The sequence below is a fragment of the Mesoplodon mirus genome, assembly GCF_964341445.2.
Source record: "Mesoplodon mirus genome assembly, chromosome: 3".
In the NCBI taxonomy this organism is placed as follows: domain Eukaryota; kingdom Metazoa; phylum Chordata; class Mammalia; order Artiodactyla; family Ziphiidae; genus Mesoplodon; species Mesoplodon mirus.
The window spans coordinates 118,137,442-118,158,002 of record NC_138978.1 but is presented as its reverse complement, the minus strand read 5'-3'; positions in this window follow the sequence as shown (position 1 = coordinate 118,158,002).

Here is a 20,561-nt window from a genome sequence, read left to right as displayed (position 1 = left end):
CATCATTTAGGATGATGTATCATTAACTCCATTTTCAGCCCTTCTCCCTTCTCAAGAGAATGAGGGGCAGGACTGAAAATTCCAAGCTTCTAATCATGCCTTGGTATTTCTGGTGACCAGCCCTCAACAAGGAGCCCGCCCCGAGTTGCCTCATTAAAGCAAAAGACACTCCTATCACCCAAGAAATTACAAGGGTTGAAAGAGCCCTGTGTCAGGAACCAGGGTCAAAGACCAAGTATTAGAACAAAAGATGCTTCTAGCGCAAGTGTTTCAGAAACTCTGTGCCAGAAACTGGGGGCATAGGCCAATATGGACTTTCTATTATCTCTCAGCTCCAATGAGCACAGACTTCTGAATCATTCACTCTGGGGGACAGGGCTGGGGTGACATGGGATAGAGTAAAAACTGATTGATTCTGTCTTGATTTAAGCCTCAAACCAAAGGCCAGCTCTCTTGTCATTTAGGTGTTTGTCCTTTAGGCTGATTATAAAATTCTGTGCCAAGGTCCTTTTGCTTTTAGCTCATCTACTGACAGAGTCCAGATGCAAATGTTTCTGCAGCAACTGGAGACTTTGCTCTCTAAAGAATCATCTCTCTCTCTCTCTTCCATCTTGAGGCTTTGTGTGCAGGGATAGGAGTGTACAGGAGATGCCTCTGCCTCCACTCACTTTCTCTTAAAACCAGTGCCTTTCAGTGACTTTGTCATATGGAGGTCTGGGTAGGTCAGGTCCCTGATATGAAAGCCTGTCCCTTTCATTATAGATGTGACCCTTCCCTTGATATAAGCCCCTGAGTGGGCAGGTGAGGTCCCCCAGGATCCTGGTTCTGCTCTAACCAGAACTTGGATCATTCCTTGAGGACCCCAGACTTGAGTGCCCTGGGTTAGTGGGTGAAGGGATGCCAAGGTGGGGTAGTAGTAGGGGAAGGTGGGCACTGATTGGCAGGTTCTGGCCCCCGGGGGTGTTGTTCTTGTCTCTATGGCCTCTCCTCAGCCCCGTGTCCCCCGCACTCCATAAGCAGAACCTGCGATTCCTAACCCCACAGCTCAGCCCCATCTCCCCATCCCCGACCCCTTCTCTTCCACAACATCTTCTCCTGGGCTCACAGTCTAAGCCCTCACCCCTCACCCCACCCCCTGCTCCTACTTAGGGAGCTTCCTACCAAGTCACCTGGATCAAAGGAAAAGCAAGGCCATAGTTTTTCTTTTTGGCTCCATTTTCATCCCCTCCACAGCCCTCATCTCTCATTCTTCTTTCCTACAGACTCTCAGTTTGGAAAATACACCTATGTTGTTGCTTTGTCAGTCACAGCCTGTTGACAGCAAAAATGAGTGGCAATGTGTCCAAGGAGGCCACCAGGTACCTGGTCACCCTATTTTACAGATGCATCGAAGAGAAGCCCAAATCAGTCAGAGAAGAAAAGTCTGAAGAAAGACCATTTTCTTGACTCCCTGGTTATCTTTGGTATAGTTGGGTCTGGAGCAGGGAGAGACTCCCAGAGCGGGGAGACCCTGGGGGCATGGGTGTGGCCCTTGGAGAATCTGGGCTCACTGAGGGACCCTGGGGTTGGACCCCTGTCTGGCTGCTCCTGAGCCCCACTTGCCATCCTCTTTCCGTTGCAAAATGGATTAGTGTTCCTTTTGTCTTGTTTAAGAAATCTTTGCCTACCTAGACCGAGGTCTTGATATTTTCTTATGTTACAGGAACTTTATTCCTTTACTTTTCACATTTAGACTTACGTTCCACTTGGAATTGATTTTTGTCTACTTGTGAGGTCAAGTTTCTTTTTTTTATGTGAATATCCAGTTGATCTAGTACAATGTGTTGAAAAACTTCTTTTCCTACTTCTCAGCAGTGTAGCTTCTGTCATAGAACAAGTATACCGTATGAATATGTCTTTTTCTCAGTTCTCCATTCAGTTCTGTTGACCTGAAACAAATAGACTGCCAGATATTTCTCCAGCAAAGATGGGTTTATTTGGGATCAGTAGAGAAATGCAGTTCAGTCTGCAACCATGGAGAGCCATGTGTGAGTCCCTGACAACAAGGGAAGAAGAATGCTTTTATAGGGAAGAAAAAGAAGTTGGGAGGGCTATAGCAAACAAAGACACCAGGCCTTTCCATTGACCAAGTCCTTGACAGGAAAGAAGAGTCTTTCTTCCTGCTGGGCTCTGCTATTGTCTCAGTGTGAGAGCGCCCCCTGCTGGTCTCCCAACTCTGTTTGAGGTTTCTGTTTATTAACTTTTTACAGTTCTCTTGGTCTCTTTGACTATCCTTGAACCAGTTCCACAGTGTCTTAGTTATGGTAGCTACTATAATAAACCTTAATTAACATCTAGTATTATAAATCCTCCAACTCTTCATTTTCAAAATTGCTTTGGCTATTCTTAGCCTTTTGCAATTCCATGCATTTTTTTTCTTAAAATTAGCTTGTCAATGTGTACAAAAATTCTGGCTAGAATTTTGATAGAGATTGCCCTGAATCTATAGATCACTTTTGGGAGAACTGAGAGCTTTACAATAGCAGTTTTCTAGTCCATGAACATGGCATACCCTTCTGTGGCTTCCTATCCCATTTAGAGTAAACTCCCAATTTGTAAAGTCCTCCTTGGTCTGGCCTCTGCACACCTCTCAGACCTTACCTCCCATCTCTCTCTCTTCTTTTCTTTTACATCTTTCTGGCTCTTATTTTTGTTCCTTGAACACATCAGGCTGGCTCCTACCTGAGTGTGCTTTGTATTAGCTCTATTCTCTAACGGCAGGACGCTTCCCCTGGCTGGATCTACTGTTATTTAGTGGCAAGGTAATATAGTAGTTAACGTACAACATGGTGATAATAGTTAACAATACTGTACTGTAGGGACTTTCCTCGTGGCACAGGGGGCCTCCCAATGCAGGGGGCCCGGGTTCAGTCCCTGTTCATGGAACTAGATCCCTCATGCATGCTGCAAGTAAGAGTTTGTATGCCACAACCAAGGAGCCTGCCTGCTGCAACGAAGACCCAGTGCAACCAAATAAATAAATAAATAATTTTAAAAAGCCCCCAAACAATACTGTACTGTATACTTGTAGTCTACTAAGAGGACCGATCTTAAGTCTGCTCAACACACACACACACACAATGGTAAATATGTGAGGTGTTGCTTGATTGTAGTGACCACTTCACAATGTATATGTATATCAAAACATCAAGTTGTATAACTTAAATATATACAATTTTTATATGTCAATGATATATCAATAAAGCTGTTTTTTAAAAAAAGAACAGGCTCCGTGGAGTCAGACGTGGAGCCAGGTTTGAATTATGCCTCTGCATTTACTAGCTGAGTCATCTTGAGCACGTTCCTTTACCTTGTTGCTCCTTGGGTTCCTGATCAGCAACTGTTATAAGATGAGATGAATGGATACATGCAAAGTCCATGGGGCAGTACTCAGCACAGAAGAAGCACTTCTAAAGTTATTTTTATACTTTTAGTTATTTTCTCAGTCTCCAGAAACCTCTCGATCTTACAGAAGGCACTCCCCATACTCTGATACTCTTCTTATTTTCTACATGGTAAAGAAATTAAGTTGTTCAGAAAATACAATAATAACACACTTCTGTTCCCTTTCATCCTAAACATTCCCCCCTAAGGATTCTAAAGTATCTAGTAATCCCCCTTCAAGCATAGGCCATCCCATGTTTCAGATACCAGTGAAGTCATTGACTATGATATCAGTTTGCACTAATTATAAAGACAAAATCGGCCTGTAAAATAGAAAGTAGGTATAATGAGAACTGGCAAAAATCCCAAATGGAGCCTCGATATTTAACCAGTATAATCGGATTCATCATCTTGTGTACCAAAGTGGCCATATTTCTTTACATTAAAAAAAAGAATTTTATTTATTTGGTCGGGCCCTGTCTTAGTTGCGGGAGGCGGGCTCCTTAGTTGCAGCATGCAAACTCTTAGGTGCAGCATGCATGTGGGATCTAGTTCCCTGACCAGGGATCGAACTCCGGCCCCCTGCCTTGGGAGCATGGGGTGTGTTAACCACTGTGCCACAAGGGAAGTCCCATTCTTTACTTTTTTTGAAACGTCTTTATTGTAGTATAATTGCTTTACAATGGTGTGTTACTTTCTGCTTTATAACAAAGTGAATCAGTTATACATATACACATGTTCCCATATCTCTTCCCTCCTGCGTCTCCCTCCCTCCCACCCTCCCTATCTCACCCCTCTAGGCTGTCACAAACCACCTAGCTGAACTCCCTGTGTTATGTGGCTGCTTCCCACTAGCTATCCACTTTACGCTTGGTAGTGTATATATGTCCATGCCACTCTCTCACCTCGTCACAGCCTACCCATCCCCCTCCACATATCCTCAAGTCCATGCTCTAGTAGGTCTGTGTCTTTATTCCCGTCTTACCCCTAGGTTCTTCATGACCTTTTTTTTTCTTTTTCTTAGATTCCATATATAAGTGTCAGCATACGGTATTTGTTTTTCTTTCTGACTTACTTTGCTCTGTATGACAGACTCTAGGTCCATCCACCTCACCACAAATAACTCAATTTCGTTTCTTTTTATGGCTGAGTAATATGCCATTGTACATATGTGCCACATCGTCTTTATCCATTCATCTGTTGATGGACACTTAGGTTACTTCCACGTCCTGGCTATTGTAAATAGAGCTGCAATGAATATTTTGGTACATGACTCTTTTTGAATTATGGTTTTCTCAGGGTATATGCTTAGTAGTGGGATTGCTGGGTCATATGGTAGTTCTATTTTTAGTTTTTTAAGGAAGCTCAATACTGTTCTCCATAGTGGCTGTATCAATTCACATTCCCATCAACAGTGCAAGAGTGTTCCCTTTTCTCCACAACCTCTCCAGCATTTATTGTTTGTAGATTTTTTGATGATGGCCATTCTGACCGGTGTGAGATGATATCTCATTGTAGTTTTGACTTGCATTTCTCTAATGATTAATGATGTTGAGCATTCTTTCATGTGTTTGTTGGCAATCTGTATATCTTCTTTAGAGAAATGTCTATTTAGGTCTTCTGCCCATGTTTGGATTGGGTTGTTTGTTTTCTGTTATTGAGCTGCATGAGCTGCTTGTAAATTTTGGAGATTAATCCTTTGTCAGTTGCTTCATTTGCAAATATTTTCTCACATTCTGAGGGTTGTCTTTTAGTCTTGTTTATGGTTTCCTTTGCTGTGAAAAAGTTTTTAAGTTTCATTAGGTCCCATTTGTTTATTTTTGCTTTATTTCCATTCCTCTAGGAGGTGGGTCAAAAGGATCTTGCTGTGATTTATGTCATAGAGTGTTCTGCCTATGTTTTCCTCTAAGAGTTTGATAGTGTCTGGCCTTACACTTAGGTCGCTAATCCATTTTGAGTTTATTTTTGTGTATGGTGTTAGGGAGTGTTCTAATTTAATTCTTTTACATGTAGCTGTCCAGTTTTCCCAGCACCACTTAGTGAAGAGGCTGTCTTTTCTCCACAATATATTCTTGCCTCCTTTATCAAAGATAAGGTGACCATATGTGCATGGGTTTATCTCTGGGCTTTCTATCCTGTTCTGTTGATCTATATTTCTGTTTTTGTGGCAGTACCATAATGTCTTGATTACTGTAGCTTTGTAGTATAGTCTGAAGTCAGGGAGCCTGATTCATCCAGCTCCATTTTTCGTTCTCAAGATTGATTTGGCTAGTCGGGGTCTTTTGTGTTTCCATGCAAATTGTGAAATCTTTTGTTCTAGTTCTGTGAAAAATGCCAGTGGTAGTTTGATAGGGATTGCATTGTATCTGAGGATTGCTTTGGGTAGTAGAGTCATTTTCACAATGTTGATGCTTCCAATCCAAGAACATGGTATATCTCTCCATCTATTTGCATCATCTTTAATTTCTTTCATCAGTGTCTTATAATTTTCTGCATACAGGTTCTTTTGTCTCCTTAGGTAGGTTTATTCCTAAATATTTTATTCTTTTTGTTGCAATGGTAAATGGAAGTGTTTTCTTGATTTCACTTTCAGATTTTTCATCATTAGTGTATAAGAATGCTAGAGATCTCTGTGCATTAATTTTGTATCCTGCTACTTTACCAAGTTCATTGATGAGGTCTAGTAGTTTTCTGGTAGCATCTTTAGGATTCTCTATGTATTGTATCATGTCATCTGCAAACAGTGACAGCTTTACTTCTTCTTTTCCTAATTGGATTCCTTTTATTTCTTTTTTTTCTCTGATTGCTGTGGCTAGAACTTCCAAAACTATGTTGAATAAGAGTGCTGAGAGTGGGCAACCTTGTCTTGTTCCTGATCTTAGTGGAAATGCTTTCAGTTTTTCACCATTGAGGATGACGTTGGCTGTGGGTTTGTCATATATGGCCTTTATTATGTTGAGGAAAGTTCCCTCTATGCCTACTTTCTGGAGGGTTTTTATCATAAATGGGTGTTGAATTTTGTCGAAAGCTTTCTCTGCATCTATTGAGATGATCATATGGGTTTTCTTCTTCAGTTTGTTAATATGGTGTATCACATTGATTGATTTGCGTATATTGAAGAATCCTTGCATTCCTGGAATAAACCCCACTTGATCATGGTGTATGATCCTTTTAATGTGCTGTTGGATTCTGTTTGCTAGTATTTTGTTGAGGATTTTTGCATCTATGTTCATCAGTGATATTGGCCTGTAGTTTTCTTTCTTTGTGACATCATTGCCTGGTTTTGGTATAAAGGTGATGGAGGCCTCGTAGAATGAGTTTGGGAGTGCTCCTCCCTCTGCTATATTTTGGAAGAGTTTAAGAAGGATAGGTGTTAGCTCTTCTCTAAATGTTTGATAGAATTTGCCTGTGAAGCCATCTGGTTCTGGGCTTTTGTTTGTTGGAAGATTTTAAATCACAGTTTCAATTTCAGTGCTTGTGATTGGTCTATTCATATTTTCTATTTCTTCCTGATTCAGTCTTGGCAGGTTGTGCATTTCTAAGAATTTGTCCATTTCTTCCAGGTTGTCCATTTTATTGGCATAGAGTTGCTTGTAGTAATCTCTCATGATCTTTTGTATTTCTGCAGTGTCAGTTGTTACTTCTCCTTTTTCATTTCTAACTCTATTGATTTGAGTCTTCTCCCTTTTTTTCTTGATGAGTCTGGCTAATGGTTTATCAATTTTGTTTATCTTCTCAAAGAACCGCTTTTAGTTTTATTGATCTTTGCTATCGTTTCCTTCATTTCTTTTTCATTTATTTCTGATCTGATCTTTATTTCTTTCCTTCTGCTAACTTTGGGGGTTTTTTGTTCTTCTTTCTCTAATTGCTTTAGGTGCAGGGTCAGGTTGTTTACTCGAGATGCTTCCTGTTTCTTAAGGTGGGATTGTATTGCTATAAACTTCCCCCTTAGAACTGCTTTTGCTGCGTCCCATAGTTTTGGGTCATCGTGTCTCCATTGTCATTTGTTTCTAGGTATTTTTTAATTTCCTCTTTGATTTCTTCAGTGATCACTTCGTTATTGAGTAGTGTATTGTTTAGCCTCCATGTGTTTGTATTTTTTACAGATCTTTTCCTGTAATTGATGTCTAGTCTCATAGCATTGTGGTCGGAAAAGATACCTGATACAATTTCAATTTTCTTAAATTTACCAAGGCTTGATTTGTGACCCAAGATATGATCTATCCTGGAGAATGTTCCATGAGCACTTGAGAAAAATGTGTATTCTGTTGTTTTTGGATGGAATGTCCTATAAATATCAATTAAGTCCATCTTGTTTAATGTATCATTTAAAGCTTGTGTTTCCTTATTTATTTTCATTTTGGATGATCTGTCCATTGTTGAAAGTGGGGTGTTAAAGTCCCCTACTATGAGTGTGTTACTGTCGATTTCCCCTTTTATGGCTGTTAGTATTTGCCTTATGTATTGAGGTGCTCCTATGTTGGGTGCATAAATATTTACAATTGTTTTATCTTCTTCTTGGATCGATCCCTTAATCATTATGTAGTGTCCTTCTTTGTCTCTTCTAATAGTCTTTATTTTAAAGTCTATTTTGTCTGATATAAGAATTGCTACTCCAGCTTTCTTTTGATTTCCATTTGCATGGAATATCTTTTTCCATCCCCTTACTTTCAATCTGTATGTGTCTCTAGGTCTGAAGTGGGTCTCTTATAGACAGCACATGTATGGGTCTTGTTTTTGTATCCATTCAGCCACTCTGTGTCTTTTGGTGGGAGCATTTAGTCCATTTACATTTAAGGTAATTATTGATATGCATGTTCCTATTCCCATTTCCTTAATTGTTTTGGGTTCATTATTGTAGGTATTTTCCTTCTGTTGTGTTTCTTGCCTAGAGAAGTTCCTTTAGCATTTGTTGTAAAGCTGGTTTGGTGGTGCTGAACTCTCTCAGCTTTTGCTTGTCTGTAAACGTTTTAATTTCTCCATCAAATCTGAATGAGATCCTTGCTGGGTAGAGTAGCCTTGGTTGCAGGTTTTTCTCCTTCATCACTTTAATTATGTCCTGCCACTCCCTTCTGGCTTGTAGAGTTTCTGCTGAGAGATCAGCTGTTAACCTGATGGGGATTCCCTTGTGTGTTATTTGTTGTTTTTCCCTTGCTGCTTTTAATATGATTTCTTTGTGTTTAATTTTTGACAGTTTGATTAATATGTGTCTTGGCGTATTTCTCCTTGGATTTATTCTGAATGGGACTCTCTGTGCCTCCTGGACTTGAATAATTATTACCTTTCCAATATTAGGGAAGTTTTCAACTATAATCTCTTCAAATATTTTCTCAGTCCCTTTCTTTTTCTCTTCTTCTTCTGGAACCCCTATAATTCGAACGTTGGTGTGTTTAATGTTGTCCCAGAGGTCTCTGAGACTGTCCTCTGTTCTTTTCATTCTTTTTTCTTTATTTTGCTCTGCATCAGTTATTTCCACTATTTTATCTTCCACCTCACTTATCTGTTCTTCTGCCTCAGTTATTCTGCTATTGATCCCATCTAGAGTATTTTTCATTTTATTTATTGTGTTTTTAATTGATGCTTGATTCATCTTTAGTTCTTCTAGGTCCTTGTTAACTGTTTCTTGCATTTTGTCTATTCTATTTCCAAGATTTTGGATCTTGGAAATCGAATCTTGGCTCATCTTTACTATCATTGTTCTGAATTCTTTTTCAGGTAGAGTGCCTATTACCTCTTCATTTGTTAGGTCTGGTAGGTTTTTATCTTGCTCCTTCACCTGCTGTGTGTTTTTCTGTCTTCTCATTTTGCTTATCTTCCTGTGTTTGGGGTCTCCTTTTTGCAGGCTGCAGATTCGTAGTTCCCGTTGTTTTTGGTGTCTGTCCCCAGTGGCTAAGGTTGTTTCAGTAGGTTGTGTAGGCTTCCTGGTGGGGGGGACTAGTGCCTGTGTTCTGGTGGTTGAGGCTCGATCTTGTCTTTCTGGTGGACAGGTCCACGTCTGGTGGTGTGTTTTGGGGTGCCTATGGCCTTATTATGTTTTTAGGCAGCCTCTCTGCTAATGGGTAGGGTTGTGTTCCTGTCTTGCTATTTGCTTGGCATAGGGTGACCCGCACTGTAGCTTGCTGGTCGTTGACTGAAGCTGGGTGCTGGTGTTGAGATGGAGATCTTTGGGAGATTTTCGCCACTTGATATTATGTGGAGCTGGGAGGTCTCTTGTGGACCCGTGTTCTGAAGTTGGCTCTCCCACTTCAGAGGCACAGCACTGACTCCTGGCTGCAGCACCAAGATCCTTTTATCTACCTGGCTCAGAATAAAAGGGAGAAAAAGTAGAAAGAAAGAATTAGTATAAGAAAGACAGAGAGAGAAAGAAAGGAAGAAGGAAAGGAAGGAAGGAAGGAAGGAAGAAAGAAAGAAAGAAAGGAGGGAGGGAGGGAGGGAGGAAGGATGGAAAGAAAGAAAGAAAGAAAGGAGGGAGGGAGGGAGGAAGGAAAGAAAAAGAAAGAGTTAAAGGAAGAAGGGAGGGAGGGAGGGAGGGAGGAAGGAAAGAAAGAAAGAAAGACAGACAGGAGGGAGGGAGGGAGGAAGGAAAGAAAGAAAGAAAGAAAGAAAGAAAGGGGCGGAGGGAGGGAGGGAGGAAGGGAAGGTAGGAAAAAAAGAAAGAGAGAAGATAAAGTAAAATAGAATAAAGTATAAAATATAGTAGCGTTTTTAAAAATAAAAAAGTAATTATTGAAAAAAAAATGGAGAGATAGAACCCTGGGACCTATGGTGGAAGCAAAGCTATACAGAGAAAATCTCACACAGAAGCATACACATACACATTCAGAAAAAGAGAACGGGGGAAAAAATGAAAAATCTTGCTCTCAAAGTCCACCTCCTCAATTTGGGATAATTCGTTGTAGAAAGAGGAAAAGGGGAAAAAGTCTGAAATCTTGCTCTCAAAGTCCACCTCCTTAATTTGGGATAATTTGTTGTAAAAAGAGGAAAAGGGGAAAATATCTTAAATATTGTCCTCAAAGTACACCTCCTCAATTTGGGATGATTCGCTGTCCATTCATGCACTCCACAGACGCAGGGCACATCAAGCGGACCGTGGAGCTTTAATCCGCTGCCTCCAAGGCTGCACAGAGAGATTTCCCTGGCTCTTCTCTGCTCTCACAGCTCCCGGGTCTCAGCCTCGGCCCTGGCCTCGCCTCTGCGCGTAGGTCACCGGAGGGCGTCCGTTCTTCACTCAGATAGGACGGAATTAAAGAAGCCGCTGATTCGGGGGCTCTGGCTCACTCAGGCCAATGGGAGGGAGGGGCATGCAGTGCGGGGCGGGCCTGCAGCGGCAGAGGCCGGCGTGACGTTGCACCAGCCCGTGGCGCTCCGTGCGCTTTCCCGGGGAAGCCATCCCTGGGTCCCGGGACCCCGGCAGTGGCGGGCTGCACAGGCTCCCCGGAAGGGGGGGTGGACAGTGACCTGCGCTCGCACACAGGCCTTGTGGCGGCGGCAGCAGCAGCCCCAGCGTCCCACGCCCGTCTCCGGGGTCCGCGCCTTCAGCCTCGGCTCGCGCCCGTCTCTGGAGCTTCTTTAAGCAGCGCTCTTAATGCCCTCTCCTCGCGCACCAGGAAACAAAAGGGAAGAAAAAGTCTCTTGCCTCTTCGGCAGCTCCAGACTTTTTCCCCGGACTCCCTCCGGGCTAGCCGCGGCGCACCAACCCCTTCAGGCTCTCTTCCTGCCGCCAGCCCCAGTCCTCTCCCTGCGCTCCGACCGAAACCCGATTCCCGAGCCTCAGCTCCCAGCCCCACCCGCCCCAGCGGCCAAGCAGACAAGCCTCTCGGGCTGGTGTGTGCCTGAGGGCACCGATCCTCTGTGAGGGAATCTCTCCGCCTTGCCCTCCGCACCCCTGTTGCTGTGCTCTCCTCGGCTACTCCGAAGCTTTCCCCCTCCGCCACCCGCAGTCTCTGCCCGTGAAGGGGCTTCTAGTGTGTGGAAACCTTTCCTCCTTCACGGCTCCCTCCCGCTGGTGCAGGTCCCGTCCCTATCCTTTTGTCTCTGTTTATTCTTTTTTCTTTTGTCCTACCCAGGTATGTGGGGAGTTTCTTGCCTTTTGGGGCGTCTGAGGTCTTCTGTCAGCGTTCAGTAGGTGTTCTGTAGGAGTTGCTCCACGTGTAGATGAATTTCTGATGTATCTGTGGGGAGGAAGGTGATCTCCGCGTCTTACTCTTCCGCCATCTTCCTCCGGATCTTCTGTGGCCTTATTATGATTTTAGGCAGTCTTTCTGATAATGGGTGGGGTTGTGTTCCTGTCTTGCTAGTTGTTTGGCATAGGGTGTGCAGCACTGTAGCTTGCTGGTCATTGAGTGAAGCTGGGTGTTGATGTTGAGATGGAGATCTCTGGGACATTTTTGCCATTTGATATTACGTGGAGCTGGGAGGTCTCTTGTGGACCAGTGTCCTGAAGTTGGCTCTCCCACCTCAGAAGCACAGCCCTGATGCCTGGCTGGAGCACCAAGAGCCTGTCCTCCACACGGCTCATAATAAAAGGGAGAAAAAATAGAAGGAAAGAAAGAAAGAAAGAGGATAAAATAAAATAAAATAAAGTTATTAAAATAAAAAATAATTCTTAAGAAAAAAGTTTTAAAAAGTAAAAAAAAAAAAAAAAAAAAAAGAAAAAAAATCCAGTTGGTCAGAACCCTAGAACAAATGGTGAAAGCAAAGCTATACAGACAAAATCTTTCAGAGAAGCATACACATACACACACACTCACAAAAAGAGGAAAAGGGGAAAAAATAATATATCTTGCTCCCAAAGTCCACCTCCTCAACTTGGGATGATTCATTGTCTATTTAGGTATTCCACAGATGCAGGGTACATCAAGTTGATTGTGGAGATTTAATCCGCTGCTCCTGAGGCTGCTGGGAGAAATTTCCCTTTCTCTTTGTTCTCTTCTTTGTTCGCACAGCTCCCGGGGTTCAGTTTTGGAGTTGGCCACGCCTCTGCATGTAGGTCGCCTGAGGGTGTCTGTTCGTCGCTCAGACAGGACGGGGTTAAAGGAGCCGCTGATTTGGGGGCTCTGGCTCACTCAGGCCGGGGGGAGGGAGGGGTACAGATGCGGGGCTAGCCTGCGGCGGCAGAGGCTGGCATGACTTTGCACCAGCGTGTGGTGTGTCGTGCGTGCGTTCTCCCGGAGAAGTCCCTGGATCACGGGACCCTGGCAGTGGCGGGCTGCACAGGCTCCCAGGAGGGGAGGTGCAGATAGTGACCTGTGCTCGCACACAGGCTTCTTGGTGGTGGCAGCAGCAACCTTAGCGTCTCATACCCGTCTCTGGGTTCCGCGCTGTTAGCCGCGGCTCGCGCCCGTCTCTGGAGCTCCTTTAAGCAGCGCTCTTAATCCCCTCTCCTCGTGCACCAGGAAACAAAGAGGGAAGAAAAAGTCTCTTGTCTCTTCGGTAACTCCAGACTTCTCCCGGACTCCCTCCCGGCTAGCCGTGGCGCACTAGCCCCCTTCAGGCTGTGTTCACGCTGCCTGTACTCTCCCGGCATCCGACCGAAGTCCGAGCCACAGCCCCCAGCCCCCAGCCCCCGCCCATCCCGGCAGGTGAGCAGACAAGCCTCTCGGGCTGGTGAGTGCTGGTCGGCACCGATCCTCTGTGGGGGAATCTCTCCGCTTTGCCCTCCGCACCCCTGTTGCTGCGTTGTCCTCCATGGCTCCGAAGCTCCCCCCCTCCGCCACCTGCAGTCTCCGCCCACAAAGGGGCTTCCTAGTGTGTGGAAACCTTTCCTCCTTCACAGCTCCCTCCCACTGGTGCAGGTCCAGTACCTATTGTTTTGTCTCTGTTTATTCTTTTTTCTTTTGCTGTACCCAGGTATGTGGGGAATTTCTTGCCTTTTGGGAGGTCCGAGGTCTTCTGTCAGCGATCAGTGGGTGTTCTATAGGAGCAGTTCCACGTGTAGATGTATTTCTGATGTATCTGTGGGGAGGAAGGTGATCTCTGAGTGTTACTCTTCCGCCATCTTCTCCAGCAGCTCCGCCCTCTTCCCCAGCAGCTCCGCCATCTTCTCTAGCAGCTCTGTTTTCTGTTTTACTGTCAGAAACCAACTGGGAAGGGTCCTAACTTAGGATAACCTCTGGGAAGCAAACTGAGCTTATGAAGTGTTATCCAGCAAAACGAGTCTCTTGGCTCTGTGCAGAAATGACGGATCAGTCCAGATGCTTTTCATGGATGATTTCTGGATGGACTGCCCCCATTCTTTACTTTTTAACGTAATTGTTTGAATTCCCCTCTCCACCCAACCAGAAATCTAATATTCTCTTGACGTCTTTACCTATCCTTGAGTTGTCTAAACCCTGGGGGCTTCAAGGCCAATGGGGGTGAATCTTCTTTCTCAAGTTAACCAGAGTGAGTCCTTTGCTGCAGTGACTGCTGGCTGCCACATGGTGTCGCTTTCAATGACTGGTCTTCACAATTGGAAAGATGTTGAAGGCTGGATGTTTGTGAAGGTTGGGATTGTGTCCTGGTGGTGGTGGTAGGGATGCATGTTTGGCACCAAGCTTGTGGCTCTTTTCTAAGTACACTACCTTGAAGGTTTGTCTAGAGGTCTGTCTCTACCTCCAGACTATGAGCTTCTAGAAGGCAGAATGTTAATTTATTTATTTTTTATTGAGGAATATTTGACCAAAATGATATATATTTAAGGTGTACAATTTGATGATTTGATATACACAATACGTTGTAAAATAATCACTGCAAGCAAGCTAATTAACATATTAATCACCCTGAAATTTATGTATATATATATGTATATTTATTTATACACACATATATATATTTATTTTTTCCAGCAGTGTGAACACTTATCATCTAACTTCTTGGCAAATTTCAAGTATACAATAAAGTATTGTTAACTATAGCCACATTGCTTTACATTAGCTCTTTAGCATTTATTTGTTTTGCTTTACTGAAACTTTGTATCCCTTGACCAACATCTTCCCATTTCCCTCTCCCCCCCATCCCCTGGTAACCACCTTTCTACCCTGTTTCTATGAGTTCAACCCTTTTAGATTCATATATAGTGTGATCATGCAGGATTTGTCTTTCTGTGTTTGGTTTATTTCATTTAGCATAATGTTCTCCAGGCTCATCCATGTTGCTGAAAGTGGCAGGATCTTTTCCTTTTTTGATGGCTGAATAATGTTCCACTGTATACACATATCACATTTTCTTTATCCGTTCATTCGTCTACAGACATTTAGGTTTTTTCCATATCTTGGTTACATGAATAATGCTGAAATGAACACAGGAATGCAGATATCTCTTCGAGATCCTGGTTTCATTTCCTTTGAATGTATATCCAGAAGTAGGATTGCTGGATCATGAGGTAATTCTATTTTTAAGTTTTTGAGTTTTTGAGGACACCTCCATTATTTTCCATGATGTCTGTCCATTTTAAAAAAATTATCACCCAGACCAATATGAAGAAGATTTCCACCTATGCTTTCTTCTAGGAGTTTCACAGTTTCAGGACTTATACTTAAGTCTTTAATCCTTTTTTAGTTGATTTTTGTATATCATGAGATCAGGGTCTATTTCCTTTTCCTGCATGTGGATATTCAGTTTTCCCAGTACCATTTATTTTATTTTATTTAAAAAAAACTTTTATGTATTTATTTTTGGCTGTGTTGGGTCTTTGTTGCTGTGCATAGGCTTTCTCTAGTTGTGGTGAGCGGGGGCTACTCTTCATTGCGGTGCACGGGCTTTTCATTGCGGTGGCTTCTCTTGTTGAGGAGCATGGGCTCTAGGCATGCGGGCTTCAGTAGTTGTGGCTTGCGGGCTCTAGAGTGCAGGCTTAGTAGTTGTGGCGCACGGGCTTAGTTGCTCCGTGGCATGTGGCATCTTCCCAGACCAGGGCTCGAACCCATGTTCCCTGCATTGGCAGGTGTATTCTTAACCACTGTGCCACCAGGGAAGCCCTCCCAGCACCATTTATTGAAGAGGCTGACTTCTCCTCATTTTGTGTTCTTGGCACCTTTGTTGAAGATCAGTTGACCTTAAGGTGTGGATTTATTTCTGAGCTCTCTATTCTGTTCCATTGGTCTATATGTCTGTTCTTATGCCAGTACCACACTGTTTTGATTACTGTAGTTTTGAAATGAATTTTGAAATCATAAAATGTGAAGTCTTTAGCTTTGTTCTTATTGCTCAAGATTGCTTTGGCTATCAGGGTCTTTTGCAGTTCCATACACATTTTAGAATTGTTTTTCTATTTCTATAAATAATGCCACTGGGATTTTGATAGGGCTTGCACTGAATCCGTAGATCATTTTGGGTAGTATGGACATTTTAACAATATTAATTCTTCCAATCCATGAACACAGGATGTCTTTCCCTTTGTCTGTATCTTTTAAAATTTCCTCCATAAATGTTTTTATAATTTTGCAGAGTACAAGTTTTTTACCTGTCTTGTTATTTCCTAAGTGTTTTATTCTTTTCGTTGCTATTGTGAATGAGACTGTTTTCTTAATTTCCATTTTGGATAGTTTGTTGTTTGTGTCTAGAAACACAAATGATTTCATAGGTTTGTTTTGTATCCTGAAACTTTACTGAATTGGTTTTGTATTTATAACAGGATTTTTGTTGTTGTTTTCGTTTAGTCTTTAGGGTTTTCTATGTATGTAATCATGTCATCTGCAAACAGAGATACTTTTATTTCTTCTTTTCCTGTTTGGATGCCTTTTACTTCTTTTTCTTGTCTAATTTATATAGCTAGAACTTCCATTATTATGTTGATAAGAAGTGGCAAGAGTAGGCATCCTTGCCTTATGCCACATCTTAGAGGGAAAGCTTTCAGCTTTTTTTCCCCATGAACTATGAAGTTACTGTGGGCTTCTCATATATGGCCATTATTGTGTTGAGATAAGGTGCTTCTGTACCTATTTTGTTGAGAGTTTTAATCATAAATGGGTGTTGAACTTTGTCAAATGCATTTTCTGCATTTATTGAGATAATCATGTGTTTTTTTCCTTTAATTTTGTTAACGTGTTATATCACCTTGATTGATTTGCATATGTTCAAACATCCTCGCATCCCTGAGATAAACCCCACTTAGTTATGGTGCACAATCCTTTTAATGTTTTGTTGAATTCAGTTTGCTAGGATTTTATTTAGGATTTTTGCATCTATGTTCATCAGGGGTATTGGCCTGTAGTTTTATTTCCTTGTAGAATTTTTGTCTGGTTTTGGTATCAGGGTGATGCTGGACTCAGGGTGATGTTGGAACTGTTCCTTCTTCTTGTATTTTTTGAAAGAGTTTAAGAAACAGTGGTATTCTTTTTTGAATGTTTGGTAGAATTCTCCCATGAAACCATTAGATCCTGGCCTTTTTTTTTTTTTTTCTTTTACCAGACAAACAAAACTGAGGGATTTTGTCATCACTAGACCTGCCTCACAAGAAATGCTTAAGAGAGTTTTTCAAATTGAAATGAAAACTCACTAAACAGCACTGTGAAAGAATAAATGTCCCAGGTAAAGGTAAATATCTGGACACATACAGTCTAATGTAACACTGTAAAGGTGTCTATTGACCTTCACGTTAGGATGGAGAAGGCTGCTGGGATACTCCTTTTCTCCCGCAGAAGGAAGTCATGGCTGGGGGGATCCCTCTTGGGTTTGGTATATGGGAGCTCTCACTGCAGTGGTGATGCTCTTGTCCAGGTGTGGGTGTGTGGGTGTCGGCTTGGTTCAGGCACTTACTTGTGGTAATGAGAGGTAGGTGGCGGCTCTGGCGGGGGAAGAGGATATCAATTTATTTCTGTTCCCCTTCTCCCTGCACCTAGAACACAGGGCAAAATTCTGAAGAAACATCAACATTAAGGAAGAGTTGATTAAAATGTGTAGACTTAAAGTAATTTAAATGTCTACCAATAATGGATTAATAAAACAAATTTAGATACATGCAAACAAATGATCACTATGCAGTTATTAAAAATCAGGCTCACATTGATCAATAGTGTGAGAACATATCCACAGCATAACAATAATTGAAAACAGTAGTTACATCACAGTTGTGGAAAGAGGTCATCATTATGTACTGGGATGGTATGGAGAGTAATTTTTTCCCAGATTGAACAAAGGCAGGGTGAAGAGGGGTGCACTATGACCTCCTACCCCCCCTTCAAGCTATGGGCCCAAAAATGGAGCTCCTTCTGAGTGACAAATTATCATGCAGAGATTGTCCAAGGATGTATTGCCATATGAAATTTTGTTAATTAGTTGTTTTCAAGTTTTTATTTCTATTTTGTCCCTTGGCAATAGATATTGTAGTTGTGAACATTTTCCTATTTATTGCTTTTTAAAAATTATTATTTTTATTTTTTTGGCTGTGTTGGGTTTTCGTTGCTGTGCGTGAGCTTTCTCTAGTTGCGGCAAGTGGGGGCTACTCTTTGTTGCAGTGCCTGGGCTTCTCATCGCGGTGGTTTCTCTTGTTGCAGAGCATAGGCGCATGGGCTTCCGTAGTTGTGGCTCCTGGGCTCTAGAGCGCAGGCTCAGTAGTTGTGGCACACGGGCATAGTTGCTCCGTGGCATGTGGGATCTTCCTGGACCAGGAATTGAACCCGTGTCCCCTTCATTGGCAGGCAGATTCTCACCCACTGCACCACCAGGGAAATCCCTATTTATTGCTTTAAAATGTCTGTTTAATTACTTTCCTGGAATAAATTCCCAGGGAATGATGGCTGAATCAAACGTATTCAATAACATTCTCTGCAACTTCAGCTTGGCATTGCCAAATTGTTTTACCATTTAGCAATTTGAGCCCTGTTTCTATTTTCAAATCATAAAAGTGTATTGATGGACCACTTGTTTGCTGAAGAAATCATTATGTTGGGTAGATGAAGGATCACCCTGGAAAATGTTTTGCCTTCAGTATTTACCTATTTTTCTCTCAAACCTTCAGGGATGCGGCGACTTAATCTCTGATTCAATTACCTGTCCTTTGGCGCCCCCTTCTGGCAGGTTTACTCATCAGCCTGCGTGGCTCTTCCCAGGGGAGATGCATGGGTGAGATGGCGGTAGAAGGGGGTGGCTGAGAGAAGGCTTGAGATGGGGGAAGGCAGTTCACCTGTCACTCAAGGACCTGTCACCCAGATGGCATCTGTATGGAGGCCAAGCTTACACGTCTGGGCCCCCTTAGAGCAGATCACTTCCACTTTGCAGTTGGTTATTTCCTTATAATAAAGGTATTCCTACTATTTCTCTCTCACTTATCACCCATCACCCAACCCATTTAAAAATCCTCTATCAGGGCTTCCCTGGTGGCGCAGTGGTTGAGAGTCCGCCTGCCGATGCAGGGGACATGGGTTCGTGCCCCGGTCCGGGAAGATCCCACATGCCATGGAGCGGCTGGGCCCGTGAGCCATGGCCGCTGAGCCTGCGCGTCTGGAGCCTGTGCTCCGCAACGGGAGAGGCCACAACAGTGAGGGGCCCTCATACAGCAAAAAAGAAAAAAAAATCCTCTATCAGCTACTTTCTATGCACAGGATAAAGTTGCAGCTCTAGCTCGGCACTCAGGGCCCTTCACATTTTGTCTCCATCCCACCTCTCCAGCCCTGTTTCTTCCAGCTTGTCATGATGTACCCTGCGGACTTCATCCCCTAAGCAGGCCACTCTCTCTCATGTCCCTGAGCCTTTGTCCATGCTGTTTCCTCTGTCTGGAGTGCCTGGTCCTCCATGCGCCTCCTTGCAACCAAATTTTCAAGTGCCATCACAAATAGCATCGCCCTAAGGAAATCTTCCTCACCTTTCCAGGCAGAAGGTGCTCCTTGGGTGCCCAGGGTACCCTGTTCATGCCACTAAATTAGTAGTGTTCACGGTGCTTTTGCTGGTGTGTGACTCTGTCCCCTCCACGCATCCCCGTCCTGTGAGCCGGCCCCATGTCTTACTCTTATTGCCTAGAGAAGGCCGGGTGCTCGAGAAATATTTGTTGGATGGGTGAATGTACTTCATGACTGTGGAGTCTGGGGGTTCGCTAATTGGGGGAAGACATCCCAGGAAGATGTATTTAAGTTGTGTGTCTGACCCCACCCAAGCCCTGGAGCTGAGATGATGAACTCTGAGGCAGGAAGATGGATAACATGATCTTCTGTGGTTCTGAGATGTTTCAGGCCAGGTGCTAAGGACAGGTGGGTCCCTGAAACTGACTGAGTTAATTGTAGGAGGCAAGTGTCACGTGATGGCATCTCAGGGATGCAATTTAGACTCAGTCATGCTGCCAGGAACCTGCAAAGAGTCACAGCATTGGCTGCCATAATTGGAGGCACCATGGACGGGCAGGATGCGGGACTGGGCGGTGGAGCCTATGCTCCCACAACTGCCTCCTTCTTGAGCACAGGGGAATCTCTAGGGTAAAACACAGATCGGGACGGTGGATTCGCAGCAGCCTCAGCCCAGTAGTGACTGAGGTCAGCACCCCGTCCAAGAGAGCTGTAGGGCTGGGCTGGGCTGTCTTGGGTCTGCACAGGTCCAGGAAAGCAGAGAGGGGATGCTTACCCATTTTGGAGGATGTGTGCTGTGTAGATGGATGTCCCAACAGCATAACTGTGGCCCTGAAGGGGTTAAGGGCCCCAAATTATAAGCATGTCTTTGGGGTTGTTCCCAAAGGCATTGGTTGAATCTAGCTGGAGGTGGTCATTTGTGTGATTTGGGGAAATTTACTTAACCTCCTCTCTGGATTTCATTTCCTCCTCAGGAAAATGAGGGAATGATGCCTCCCTTACAAGGTCATTGTGAGGATTACATGGGATGCTGTGTATAAACGGCTTCTCCGAGTGCCTGGCTAGCTCTGTAAGAGTTGGAACCAGTTGTCCTGAGTCTTATCTGCCCAGAATCCAAGGAGGACAGCTGACCCGACAGGACAGCCCTGCCTCCCGAACAGGGAATCTCATCTCCGAAAGAAGTGGGGAGCGGGGGCTTGAGGGCATCTGTCCCTCACCTGTGCAGAGCACCGGGATGGGGCTTCAGGGGGATGGGAGAGGCTGCAGTGCCCCTGCCTGCCCCCGCCACTGGGCACTGAACAGCCTCAGTGCACAGAAGCTATGGGAGGCCACGGAGCCATGCAGATGGCACGCAGACTCCTTCAGAGAGGGTCAGGGCAGGGGTAG